The sequence below is a fragment of the Zingiber officinale genome, chromosome 2B (assembly GCF_018446385.1).
Source record: "Zingiber officinale cultivar Zhangliang chromosome 2B, Zo_v1.1, whole genome shotgun sequence".
Taxonomy (NCBI): domain Eukaryota; kingdom Viridiplantae; phylum Streptophyta; class Magnoliopsida; order Zingiberales; family Zingiberaceae; genus Zingiber; species Zingiber officinale.
Window position 1 is genome coordinate 122,759,471 of NC_055989.1, and position 7,633 is coordinate 122,767,103.

The 7,633-nt window shown below is 33.9% G+C and overlaps 2 non-coding genes across 2 annotated transcripts; both read left to right on the plus strand.

Moving 5' to 3' along the window:
* Positions 1-4,050: 4,050 nt before the first annotated feature.
* Positions 4,051-4,122, plus strand: TRNAP-AGG. The gene has a single exon. It is a non-coding gene; the product is annotated as a tRNA-Pro (tRNA).
* A 149-nt stretch (positions 4,123-4,271) lies between these two features.
* Positions 4,272-4,343, plus strand: TRNAP-AGG. The gene has a single exon. It is a non-coding gene; the product is annotated as a tRNA-Pro (tRNA).
* The last annotated feature ends 3,290 nt before the right edge of the window (positions 4,344-7,633 follow it).

A 7,633-nucleotide genomic window follows, 5' to 3' on the forward strand; every position in this document is an offset into this window, starting at 1 on the left:
TTCTTGGACTAACGTATTTTGTAGGAAGTGAATTGGGCGTGCTTGCCTCAGGTGACCTGGAGAAGCAACCTCGTAGCAAGGGGCGAGGGTGCCCTTATGGAGCTTGAGGGGACCTTGGACACTGGCGCGAGGGCGTCCTGGATACTGGCGCGAGGGCTCCCTCTATGCGGTTGGATGCGCCCTAGGGAGGATAAGTAGTGAAGGGCATAGCTTAGCTGCGCGCGATTGACTCGGTGGGTTGTAGGCGCCCTCAATGAGCTCGAGGGCACCCTCCACAGGTTATAAAAGGTAGTCTCGAGCAGCAGCTTGGAGAACAACAAAAATTACAATTTGTCTTCTCCGTGTTGCTCAAAAGACAATCCAGAAAGGCTATAACAAGATTCCGACGACCAGGAGCTTCAAAACTTATTACTTTTATTGTCGGTATAGATTTTACTACTGCTCTATTACTGTACTTAAATTGTAAAAAAATTTCTGTGCTTATAGTGATTGTCCAAAGTAAATACTCAACGAGCATGAGTCTTGGAATAGGAGTCGCCTTAGGCTCCGAACCAAGTAAAAAAATTGGTGTTTGCATATTTGCAATTATCTTTCATATTTCCGCTGCGTTTTATTCTTAAGTCTTCCGAAACGAAAGTGAAAGTTATGAGCGCTATTCACCCCCTTCCCCTCTAGCGCTTTCGATCCAACAATAACATGGTTGGGAACATGTTTTAAATCTTAGCTATTAATCCCTCCTTTAGCTACCTTCTATTGGAGCCCTAGAACTAATGGAGTTGGGGTAGGGGAAGGCTTAGGGCCAGCGGAACAAGAAAGAAAGGGGGGGGGGGGGTGTTTAAATAGAAAAGAGGCTTAAGACTTCGTCTAAGTTTTAATTCTTATAAATTTTATAAACGCTACATAGGTATTATCCTTATAAAACTTATTACTAAGTATAGATAGAAACCTATATCCATGGTTATATAATTCTATGTATATTTTATTTAGTAATATAATTTTCATTCGTACATCATAATATATAATTTATAATACTATAATTTCTTAATTTGTCATGTGCGCGTTCTATAATTTAATTGCATTGAGATTTATATCATACATTTTATATTAGGTAATATATTATCTATATTTTATTTCTATATTAATTAGATGGACAATCCCTAAAAATTTATACATACTAAGTTAATCTCATTATAAATGCTAAGCCCTATAATTCCTATATACTAAGTTTTATCTATTTATAATTTACATATTATAGTTTCTTAATTATCATATACACGTTATATTAAATTTATACTCTATATTATATATATAATATATATTATTTATATTTCATTTCTATATTGATTAGATGGATAATTTACACATAAATACTAAGTCTTTATATATTTGTATCTTACTATTTTCTTAATATAATTCACTAATCCAATTTCCCTAATTGTAGGCTAACTTAATTAATTAGGTATATTCATGTAAATAAATTCTTAATTAAATCAAATGAACAATTACAATTAACCCAATAAATATCCTTAATTAAATAAATTTGAAATCTAATTAAATTGTAATTAATCTAATAAAATTGTCCTTAATTAAATAAATCCGAATTCTAATTAAATTGTAATTTAATCCAATAAATCCCCTTAATTAATTATGTGGTTTTGAACACTGCAGTTTGTGACTGAATGCTTGTTTATTATTGTATGCTTGAAGTCAACTCCTCCAAGACTTTACCACGTAAGGTCCACTCCTTACGATTTCATTTGGCAAGTATATGGTCACCCTTGATTTACTTAGACTTACCTTTACCTAACCTCTAGTTAGGACGAGTCACTCGATAGACTTCTCACCTGCTTAACCCCTAGTTAGGACTAATCACTTCGTAGATTTCTCACCTGCCTAATCCTTCTGACCAAGACTTTCTTTTCCAATCCCTCTGACTAGGATTTCCTTGCCCAATCATTCCAACCAAGACTTTCTTGCTCAATCCTTCTGACCAGATTTTCTTGCCTAGCCTCAACTAGGGCTTCATATCTTACTAGTCATTTGATTAACCTTGACCTGACTAAACTTCTCTCTTCTAAATATCAAGTCTTGTTTGGATCAACTCTTAATCAAACTGACCAGAGTTAAGTACATTTTCAAACATCGGAACTCTAAAGACTGATTACACCAACAATCTCACACTTTTTATGTTTGATAATTTTCTTAACTTTGGTATTGGTCTTTAGGGTTCTGTGCAAAGCTAGGAGATTCTAAATATTTCCAACTTAAGGTTCACTTTCCCCCTTTGACACACATCAAAAATATAAATTACCTAAGATCCACCTTAGGCTTTGCACCAACAATGAGTTTTTATTTTGAAAACACTTAAAAATAATTTTAGCTAAAGTATTTGTTTTCAAAAATTATTTTTGAAATAAGAATATTTCTAAGTTCTTCAAGTTTTTTTTAAAATAAGTACTAAGTACTAAAAATTTTCAAAAATTTCAAAGTGTTTTAAAAAACCTTTTCAAAGAATTTTAAAAATAAATTTTCAAATATTTTAAAGAGTTTTACATGTATTTTCAAAACATTTTCCAAACAGTTTCCAAGAATTTTCAAAAGAATTTCCAAGTATATATTTTTTTCAAAAGAATTTCCAAGTATATTTTTTCAAAAGAGTTTCCCAATAATTTTCAATGATTTTTAAAATAAATTTCTAGATTTTTCAAAGGAATTTCTCAAAGTTTTTTTTTAAACCAATTTTTCAAAGAATTTTGATCTTTTAATCAGAACTCCCGTTCAACCTGATACATACTTAGGAATCCTTATTAAATACAAGGAAAACTATCTATATGTTTTAGGGGTTGATCTAAGTCAAAATAAAAATTAAGGTACATTTTTCAAAATATTTTCAAACCATTTTTCAAAATTATTTTTCAAGACATTTTTTTAAGACTTTTCAAAACTTTTTCATAAATTTTCAAAAAGTCTCTAGATTTTTCAAAGCATTTTTTAAAAGGAACTTTCCTTTCCAAAGAATTTTCAAAAACATTTGAATAATTTTTAAAGTTACCTCCCCTTAACTTGACCCCCCTAGTTATCCTTGTTAGCCACAAGAAATTCTACCTAAGTGTTAGGGGACTTGTTTCCAATGTTGACTTGGGGATTCTATATCTGAGTGTTGGTCAACCAATTTTCAAAGATATATACATCTTTTAAAAATTTATCTAAGTGTTGGTTCACCTTAAGGTTCTTTCCCCCTTTGAATTTAAAAATTTAGGGGACTTGGTTCCAATTTATCTAAGTGTTGGAAGTTGCTCCATCTCATCATTGGTGGATTAAAAGTTGAGCTCATTAGGATTCACTATTTCTTTGCTCCTCCAAGATCAAGATGATGAACTTCCTCATCCTTAGCATTCTTCCATTGTAGTCGGAACTCAAAATTGGTGTCAAAAACGTATAGAGATTTCATAATTGAGAATAAGAGTAGAAAAAATAGGTATGGAAATAATAAAATAAACTCTCTATTTATAGAGTTGGAGAGTAATAGACACTAAATCATAATAATTAATCAAAAAATGGTTAAATGATCTCAACTGTTAAAAAAAATATTTATAAAATCCTCTCATTTATCCCCAATGGCAAGAACAACTCGTCCCAATGTTCAAACGCAGAAAACAAAATAAAAACCCCTAAATTGGCTAACTGATCTAGCAGTTAACCGCTAGTTTGGAGGTTATTTTAGCTGGAACTATAACCGACTCGGCAAGCTAGTTATGATTTTTGACCCAGAACTAGGTCAACGGGTACCCAACCCACTTTGGTTTGAAATATAAAAAAATACAAGATTTTATTATCAAATTGGGTATTTTGTCTAGTTGTATGATTCTCACTTAGGGTGCGAGAGGTTTCAAGTTCAATACTCCAATTTATATATTTTACTTTTTCTTATTCCTACAATTATACTTGAATTTATGATATTAGTTAGTTGCACAAATATCAAACTTAAATATTATAAACTTCAAAATATTAAATATTGACTAATAGCTTTCTAGAATTTATTATTAAATTGGGTATTTGGTCTAGTGGTATGATTCTCGCTTAGGGTGCGAGAGGTCCCGAGTTCAATTCTCGGAATACCCCAATATTTTACTTTTTCTTATTCCTACAGTTATACTTAAATTTCACAAATATCAAACTTAAATATTATAAACTTCAAGATATTGAATACCGATTAATAGCTTTCAATATTGAATATTTATTAATAGCTTTCTAGATTTTATTACCAAATTGGGTATTTGGTCTAGTGGTATGATTCTCGCTTAGGGTGCGAGAGGTCCCGAGTTCAATTTTCGGAATACCCCAATGCACATATTTTATTTTTTTCTAATTCCTACAATTATACTTGAATTTTCGATATTAGTTAGTCCAAGCACAAATATCAAACTTAAATATTAAACTTATAATGACTAATAGCTTTCTAAATTTATCAATGAAAACTTGTAATATCAGTAAATGGTAAGGGGATCCAAACCTCATTATTTCCATTTCTTTTCTTCCCTAAATTTCATTCTTTCTCTCTTCACCATTGAGTCTAAGGGGCTTTGTTGGACATCTTTGGCATGCGTTAATCTACGTGTTAATTAATCTACACATGCTTATCCATGGAGGAAGCTTCGACACCATCACCCAATGAGAAGGGGGATTTTGGATGGATCATAACACATAAACTCTCGAGCTCTCTACACACTCAAGATATTCCCTACGGATAGCGAGGATGAACTAAAAATCTATTCATCCTACCTTAATAGCTAGTGTAAGAGTTCTTCTCAAATTATTTTAAAATTATTTGCATAGACCAATTTTTATAAATTGATCAGATCACTTATTGGGAGAAGATGAAATAAGATAAAGAATCACTTTATTCTCTTCGGTTACACTCAAATCTTGTTTCAGTGATGTCATGTGTTGAGGCAAGATGCAACATCAGTTGATAATTATACATAGGAGTTTTGCCAGTTGATTACTCAGAATGATCAATCACAGAGACAGGAGCAAATAGTGGCATGATATTTAAAGGAGTTGAGTCAGCCCTTGTAAAATGTTCTCAATCTTCATTCATTGTGGACTATTTCAGAAGCCTACCAACATGTCCTAGCCATTGAAAAATAGTAATACAAGAAAACCAGTGAATAGGGGGGACCAAAATAGTCAGCTAGTTTGCTCTTAGGATTCACATCCTATCCAGCAGCAACCATGGGTTAATTCTAGCCTCCTATCAATTGTTTTCATTGTGGTGAATAAGGGCATAAGCAACCGATTGCAGGAAACCTACAAATCAAAAGGGTAAAAATTTATTAATTGAGGAAGAAGTGGAAGACGAGACTAAGGCGATTGGCGAGATAGTGTCTGATGATGATGAAGGTGACGAGGTGCTTTATGGAGATGACTATGAGACTTTAGTTATTTATAAGAGTTTGCTGACTCCCAAGGGAGATTCAGTAGAAGATTGGTTGAGGACTAACATTTTCCACATGACCTGCACAGTTGCGATAAAGTCTACAAAATGATCATTGAAAGTGGCAATTATAAGAATGTTATGCCCAAGGAGGTTGTCCATAAATTACAATTGAAAATGGATCATCATTCTAAACCAAACAAGTTATCATGGTAGAATAAAAGAAGTGAGGTAACAGTAGATAGATGACACCTCATAATTTTTCAATTGGCAATAAATATTATAATAATGCTTGATGTAGTGTTGCGGCTATGGATGTTATTGGTGTTGGGTGCATAACTTATAACTTAGGGTTTTGATATGCGATTAAGGTTAAGTTAGGTTAGTTATAGTCTAACCAGTTGTGTCAAGTTTCCAAGTACAAGATACTTGACAGATGTTAAATGCCCTAGTTGTGAACCATGCAATGATCAAGTACTAGTGGATCTAGGCATTTAAGTCTTGGTTGGAAATCAAGCATGAGCTAACTCTTGGTTGGAGACCAAGTAAACAAAATTCTTAGCTCGAGGCTAGGTGAATCAAATCCAAGTGATTAAGGCTTGATAGAAAAAATTTCTAGTTGGAGGCTAGGTGAATCAAGTCTAAGTGATTAATGCTTAACAAACAAATTTCTAGATGTAGACTAAGTGAAGCAAGTCCAAATGATTAAGGTTTGACAGACAAATTTTTAGCTAAATGTTAGGTGACTCAAGTCCAAGTGTGTGGAATTAGCTGGAGGCTAATTGCTTGGCACAAGTCCAAGTGTGTGGAATCAACTTGATGCTAATTGCTTTGCAAAATAGAACTAGCCCAGTTAATCTAGTTGAGTAAGTGTGAGTAACTTTATATTATATATCATACTCATTACGTGTAACTACTATAGGAAAGCATGCTTGACGGTTCTAAGTAATCGGATGGTGTCCAAGGCAACTGGCTGGTGTTAACTCTCGACGAAGGGATTTTGGAGGGTCCATCTGATCGTATGGGCTACAAGTGACCGGAGAATACGAGTGATCGAACTATCTTTCATGTGATTGGGAAGATAAAGTTATCGACAACCTAATTGAGTTGGATCGTAATGAGATTTGACTCCTCGAAAGTGATTAGGAAGCGGTCCAGTCAACCAGGAAGCCAAAGTTAACATTATTCATATATAAGTTGTAGCCACATCAGAACCTACACAGGCGACTAGGAGTCTCCTAGTCGACTAGGAGAGTCCTATATAAAGAGCTTTGAGACAAAACTTCAAGATATCACATCTACAAACAATTTACTCTTGTTCTCGTGCTTTGAGCGCTCTTTCGTCTTCTACGATACATTGTGACTTGCACTTCATTTCTGATCAGCAACACCTAGAGTAACATTTTCCTTTATTTTAGTGCTGCCTTAATCTATTTTATTGTGCTTAACTTTTTCGATTCTTTTTTTTGTAAGGTTTCTCCACCTAGGAGAAATTAGAAATAAAATCTATTTTTTTTAATTGATGCATGCCTATATTTTTTGACTTGGTTGATTGGTTTGCATACTTAAATTGTTAGATATTATTATTGTTTTTTGTCTTTAGTTGATTGAATCAGTCTAAGTTAATTTATTATTGATTGATTCAGTTATTCTCTGCTCATTTATTTTAAAACTTATTAACGCTATTTATCCTCCTCTATCATCGATTTCGATCCTACAATTTGGTATCATAGCAGATTGAGCTAATAGAAACTAGGAAAGCTTGGATAGTTGCATGTCTAGGCTAAGTTTCCATACCTGGTGCTTCTAATCAAGTGTTGCTAGCGAAAGTTATCTCATCTCATTTTAAACTAGCTACACCAAGGCATTGTATTAAAATTGATTTAGCTCCTAATTCTTAAAAAGGTTTTTGATCCGGTGATAAGGGCGGGGGACCCTAGTGGGCGGAAGGTCAGCGGCACGTGGAGGTCAAAGGTCAGGAAATTCAACCTCGAGACATAACCGAGCGGACAAAGCAGGCCGACCGACCGAGCGATGGAGGTCAAAATTGATTTATCACATGCCTCCCCTTCAAGTCTAGTCGAAGGAGGCTCTAAGTCCGACTGACTGGACTATGAGTTTGGTCGAGCGACATTCACTTTGCCGTTCCCGAAAGTGTATTTCCGATCGTCTCTAGGAGGCCCCTTCCTCCGATCG